Source organism: Capsicum annuum, chromosome 12 (genome assembly GCF_002878395.1).
Source record: "Capsicum annuum cultivar UCD-10X-F1 chromosome 12, UCD10Xv1.1, whole genome shotgun sequence".
In the NCBI taxonomy this organism is placed as follows: domain Eukaryota; kingdom Viridiplantae; phylum Streptophyta; class Magnoliopsida; order Solanales; family Solanaceae; genus Capsicum; species Capsicum annuum.
This window is the reverse complement of record NC_061122.1, coordinates 73574840-73582005: the sequence shown is the minus strand read 5'-3', so window position 1 is coordinate 73582005 and position 7166 is coordinate 73574840.

The window sequence follows — 7166 nt, the reverse complement described above, 5'->3', positions numbered from 1 at the left end:
TTTTCATTTCATTATCTTCACACATCCATTATTTCACCCCAATCTATTTTTTAGCACATTAACAACACTACGGTAGGAGTATTTTTCTTTTTAAATCCTAATTCAATTCTCAACTTTTCATCACACCCATAATTCTTGTTATGCACCCCTATAGTAGCTACCCCCAACCTAAGCGAATTTCCTTGTTAAGGTGCTCATTGTCCTAAATGGAGCCGGGCAAAAACAGGTTCATTATAACAAAAACCGGGCAGTAAAAACTGAAACTTTTATCAAATTTTTTCTAACTCCTAACCATCACAATTAAACACACAATGAACACTTCTTTAGATCTTCACTTTCATATTTTTCCTTCTTAAATTTCATATTCCCCTCTTATTCCATTATCTGTATTAAAGAGCTTATAAACTATGGATCGAATTAAGGTCTATAAAAGAAAGGATTCGACTACTGATGAGACTACCAAAGAAATTAGGCTATAGGCTCAACGAGGCTGACTACGGACATGCACAAGGGTAGGTAAATAAAGTCTTTACATTTCGGTTAGCAAAGAACAGCCTAAATCACTTCCTACACCCAACACCCTTTATTTCGCTTTGTAAACACACCAGGCAAGTTCTAGTCATTCCTATATATGTAGAATGTATACAAATACTCACTCACTCAGTGCATGCTAAGAATCAAGTTGGATCTTTATAGTTTCCGATATTTCTCTTTATCTAATTCAATATTAAGCCAATCAAATCGAACTACACTTGTTGGGATTTACATCTAAAAACATCTCATTATTTAGTTTCAAAAAAATTTCATTTATAGTAACAAAATAAAATATCTTGCCCAACACACAACATTTCTCAAAGGTTGTAATCGGGGTCCTATCATTTTCTCGGTTTCTAAAGATGCACTTCCCTTAAGAAGGTCTTTATCCATCTATCATAAGGGAAGGCAACTAAATATGACGTTGCAAAAATAAGATTTGCCAAAAAGGGCACACATAATTTCTATAATCTAAAAATTACCATGAAGGGTGAAAATAAAACAAACACTTTAAACTAAATTTTTCAAAGAGGGCAATAATCTTTCCAAAAATGGCAATGATTCGAATTGTCAACTTACAACCCAACAAAACATAAAAAAATAATAGATAGAAATTATTCAACCAAAAACCAGGATAGTTCATAAATTATAGATGAAAGAGATAAAGATAAAGATCAAAGATCAACCACCCTACTGATAACACTCAACTTACACGTTAATTTAGTGCAAGGCGGTCGTCGTCAATATATTTACCCAACTTTTGAGTCAGGGTCGAATCCACCGGGAACAATGTGGGTGGAGATTAAACTAATTTGAAACTATAGCGACAAGTTGAATTCAATCAAATTATACGAAAAGATAAAATGGGGATTTTTAATTTGTGAATTATGTCCTAATTAATTGTAACAGAGTTAACCCATCTAATGATTCTTTTTGTAAGTGGTAATTGAAAGATTTTAAACAAATCAGAGTTATGGTTACCAAGATGCTTGAACAATTAGGGTTGTGAATCACTTATGAGCTCTAGTTAGCGATTTCCATTGTAAGAGTAATTGATATCTATGGTTTACCCATTAGTTTCCTCAACCTAAATGAGTAGCTCATCCCTTAATTTTCACAAACTTAAGGAATGGATTAATAATTCAATTGTATTCTCACATGGGTTGATCGGATTAAGGCATCTACCCTCAATCCAAAGGTTAAAGCCTTTAGATTTGTGTAAACACTTTCTTTTCCCAATAAACACTTTTCTATTCGAACAAGTGATTGTATAAGGGCTTACTCTTCAAATTTGCAACCAAGAAGAATCATGAAAATGAAGAAATATTTATACAATGTCAATTCCTCATAAAGTTCAATTGGATTCACACTCAAAATTTTGTTTTTTACTTCAAGGATCCCATAACCCTAGTTATGGTAGCTTAATCATACATTTCCATGGAAGAAATAGGAAGCATATTTGTGTAATTCATAAATAAATTCAAGATTTACTTACAAGGGTTACAAGAATTTGCTCTTGAATCTTCAATGGAGATCAAATAATTAAATCCATAAGGTTTGCTTAATTTCCACAAAAATACTCTTACAAAGAGTTTCAAGAATGGAGGCTAAGAAAAAGAGAGAGAAAATTAATGATGGGAACCCAATAAGAAACCCTAAAACTAGTTTTTATATGTTCCCAAGTAGAGAGAAATTAAAATTAAAATTCAATTTTTTTTTGTCAAAGTTGGTGGTCAAGTTTGTGGTTCACCACAAAACTGGTGGTCCACCACTTCGTCCTTCACTGGATCCTCTAAAATCCTAGATTCTATTTTCCTGGTGTAGTGGTCAGTTTGGTGGTCAGTCACAAAGCTGGTGGTCCACCATCCTGACCTTTAGTGATTTTCTGAAATCTTGATTCTGGTGGTCAGCCGCAAAGCTGGTGGTCCACCATTTTGACCTTCACTGAGTGTACTGAAATCCTGTATTCTATTTTATCCTGAAGGTCGAACTGGTGATCTATCACAAGACTGGTGGTACACGCACCAGGGTGTCTTAAACTTCATCCTTTTCTGAATCTAATTCTGGTTTTAAAGAGTCAATATCCCGGTTCATGCACCCTCAATGGTCCAATAAATATCTGGACTCCAAATGGAGTTAAATTCTGCACATTGGTTTCATTGAGTCATTCCGAGATTTATTGAGTTCATTACACTTGATTTGAAGCTTGTATATCCTTCATATATCATCATTATACATTCCAAAAGCATCCTACATAGTCAAAAACCACAAAATATAGCTTAAAACTACACAACATTCAAGATGATGAACTCCAAACACGAGTTAAGCATAGGTTGATTTCACTCTGAGTTTTAGCTCTTTGTTTTGAATGTTTTCCTTATCCAATTGACCCTTGAACATTATAAATATGTTATTTAACATATAAATACATAATTAAAATCTTATTAACTCATTAAAACACATTAGAACCTAACACAATAGACTAGACAAACACCTAGCTCAAGCTAGTAACACTAGTTTTCTCAGTTGAACTCTAAATGCTCAAATTGAATCAAAACTCATATGAAAACACCATTAAACATTGTAAGCACATACTTGAACACATAAATGCACATTTAGGTCAATATAAGCACATATAGCATAAAAGTCATCCACAAAACAAGGCTAAAAAGGCTAAAATAGTGATGCTAGAATGCGTAAATACACCCAACATCACCTACGCAACCAAAAACTTATTGTGGCTTAGACACACATGCAAGTGCATGTGAACGTACAAGTAATTTAGTGATTTAGACAATCAGATATCATTCCCATGAGGACTAAACAACATGAAATTTAACCAACTTTTAGTTTTAGACAGTGAGTATTAAGTGTTGTATAGTATCAAGATGATTTTGAAATTAAGAATTAAAATGTACATTAATAAATAAAAAATAAAATTTTATGACTAGAGCAAAGCAAGCAACGATTGTAAACAATAATGGTAAGAATTCCTGGGTTGAGGGTTTTCGCACAATCATACAATTCTCAATTCTTTTAGTAGTCTAATTGGTTATCAGGTTGTTGGTTTTGCAAGGTTTAGGCTACGATTAGGGTCTCCCGACCTCAAATCTTCTATCTATTGAATATTGTAGCTACAACTCCAGTAGAGATACAATATTTCTTCTTGATTCATAAAGTAATATTCTTGCAATTGAACCAAACAAGGCTACTAGATAGATCCCTATCCTAGATGCTAAGTTAAACCTCTTATTTTATAAAAAGGGTAAGAACCTTGCTCCTTAATTTCTTCATTCTATCCTTAGATTCTCCTCCCAAATTTAGATAGAAATATAGATTTATTCTAATGGTGGCCACTCATCAAAATAGTAAGCTCAAGAAATTAAGCACAACCCAGATGATAATACAAAAAGAAACTACTATAAAGACTATCAAAGAGTAATCACGTCCTTGGTGTCAACCCCAGAATAAGGGTATCTAGACACTTATGTTTGAATTAAACATGAAAAATATGTAATTAATCACATCCAAAATTAATCTTGAGGTAAAGAAATTCAAAAGAAATAATAAGAACCCTAAAAGAAAGAATTCTATACTTTTTCGCCGCTGCTATGCTTGCCAAAAGTGTTTGGAATTTTGCTCACGTATTTCTTTTACACTTGGAAAATTTTTACCAGATCTGCACACTTGACGCGACACATTCCTAATCATGTTGATCAGTCCAACATGTTGTATCAACATAACATTGATGTATTGGAATCTGTCTTTAAGAATCCGACTAAGTCTAATTCTTCAATACATGATGCGACGCATCGACATAGCGTCGTGTCACTGGAATTGTCATATCAAATTTCAACTAAGTTTCAAAACTTATGCATCGATGTGATGCTTTCATTTCGCGTTGATGCACTGGAATTTGCTCATGAAATTTTGGCTAAGGCACAACTTTTACCAGTTGACGTGATGCATCGAGTTAGCATTGCGACACTAGAATTTTACTCTATTTCTTCTCTTAATTCTCGTAATTCCTCAGCTCCTTTCTTTTATCCTTGCTTTAGTGCATCTACACATGTTCTTGGACTTTATCAATATGGTCTTTCACATCTTCATGATACGTATCCAATTTTCATCCAAATCCATGGAAAATTTACCTTGTATCTCTGATAACATCTGTTAGCCATGAAATACAATTTAGCTCACAATTTAATATAATTAACACAAATTTTATCCTTAAAACATATCCAAATATGGGTTAATAGCAGTGCTATGATATATAAATATGCCCAAGATCACCATCCCACACTTAAAACTTTGTTCGTCCTCGAATAACTTCAAGCAACACAATCATCAAACCTTCTAATCACAACCTATTAATCATGCTAGCGTAGGGAACATGAACACTTTATTTCACATTCATCATCACAGCAGAGACATTTAATTCGTTGGCAAACTTAATAAAAGCACGCAATCAAGCAACACCATAAGTAGTTCAAACTTTCATCCACATACACCCTCCTAACAAGAAAGTTTTCCCGATATCACTCACAATTTTTCAATCTTTATCATGAGGGGGGGTATATCAAAATTCAATCACTCACTCTCAAAAAAGAATTCATACATAAAAGGTGATAAACCATAAGCTTGCCCTTAGTGTAATACTCCACTAATAGTCGGATGTTGAAATGTAAGATCAATTAGGTCTTTTATGGTTGTAATACAGGCTAAGGGATGGGTAAGAACTATTTAGGAAATAGTGAATAATCTCGCTAAGAACTTTAATACATAACCATCTTCAACAAAAATCACATTTTATTAACCTAACTTTTCATTTCATTATATTTAGACATCCATTGTTTCATCACAATCATTTTTTAGCACATTAACAACACCATGGTAGGAGTATTTTTCTTTTTAAATTATAGTTCAATTCTCAACTTTTCATCACACCCTCAATTCTTGTTAAGGACCCTTATAGTAGCAACCCCCAACCTAAGCGATTTTCCTTGGTTAAGGTGCACATTGTCCTAAATGGAGCCGGGCCAAAACATGTTCATTATAACAAAAATCGGGAAATAAAAACTGAAAATTTCATCACATTTTTTTCTAACTCCTAACCGTCATAATTAAACACACAATGAACACTTCTTTAGATCTTCACCTTCACCTTTTTCCTTCTTAAATTTTATATTCCCCTCATATTCCATTATCTATATTAAAGATCTAAGGAACTATGGATTGAATTAATGTCTATCAAAGAAAGGATCAAACTATATTTGAGGCTACTAAAGAAATCAGGCTATAGGCTCAACGAGGCTGACTAAGGACATGGACAAGGCTAGGTAAATAAAGTCTTTACAATTTGGTAAACAAAGAACTGCCTAAATCACTTCCTACACCCAACACCCTTTATTTCGCTTTGTAAACACACCGGGCAAGTTCTAGTCATTCCTACACATATAGAATGTATAAAAATACTCACTCACTCAGTGCATGCTAAGAATCAAGTTGGATCCTTACGGTTTTTGATATTGCTCTTTATTAAATTCAATATTAAACCAATCATATCGAACTACACTTGTTGGGATTTACATCTAAAACATCTCATTCTTTTGTTTTAACACAATTTCATTTATAATCACAAAATAAAATATCTTGCCCAACACACAACATTTCTCAAAGGTTGTAATCGAGGTCCTATTATTTTCTCAGCTTCTAAAAACGCACTCCCCTTAAGACGGTCATCTTCAATCTATCATAGAGGAAGGCAACTAACTATGACGTTACAAAAACAAGAATTGCCAAATAGGGCACACATAATTTTTGTAATCTGAGAGTTACCATGAAGGGTGAAAATAAAACAAATACCTTAAACTAAATTTTTCAAAGAGGGAAATAATCTTTCCAAAATTGGAAATAATTCAAATAGTCAACTTACAACCCAACAAAACATAAAAACATAACAAATAGAAATTGTTCAACCAAAAACCAGCATAGTTCAGAAATTTCAGATGAAAGGGATAAAGATAAAGTTCAAATATGAACCACCCCACACAACCAAAAACTTGTTGCAGCTCAGACGCATACATATATATATATCAACGTACAAGTAATATAGTGATTTAGACTATCAAATACCATTCCCACAATGACTAAGCAACTAGAAATTTATCCAAATTTTAGTTTTAGACAGTGAGTATTAAGTGTTGAATAGTATCAAGATGATTTTTAAATTAAGAATAAAAATGTACATTAATAAATAAGAAACAAAAGTTTATGACTAGAGAAAAGTAAACAACTGTTGTAAACAATAATGATAAGAATTCTAAGGTTGAGGCTTTTCGCACAATTATACAATTCTTAATTCTTTTAGCAGTCTAATTGGTTATCGGGTTGTTGTTTCGCAAGGTTTAGGCTACGATTTTGGTCTCCCAACCATAAATCTTCTATCTATTGAATATTGCAGCTACAACTCTTGTAGAGATACGATAATTCTTGTTGATTCATAAAGTAATCTTCTTGCAATTGAACCAAACAAGGCTTCTTTGTAGATCCCTATCCTATATGCTAATTTGAACCCCTTATTTTATAAAAAAGGTAAGAACCTTGCTCCGTAATTTCTTTATTTTATCCTT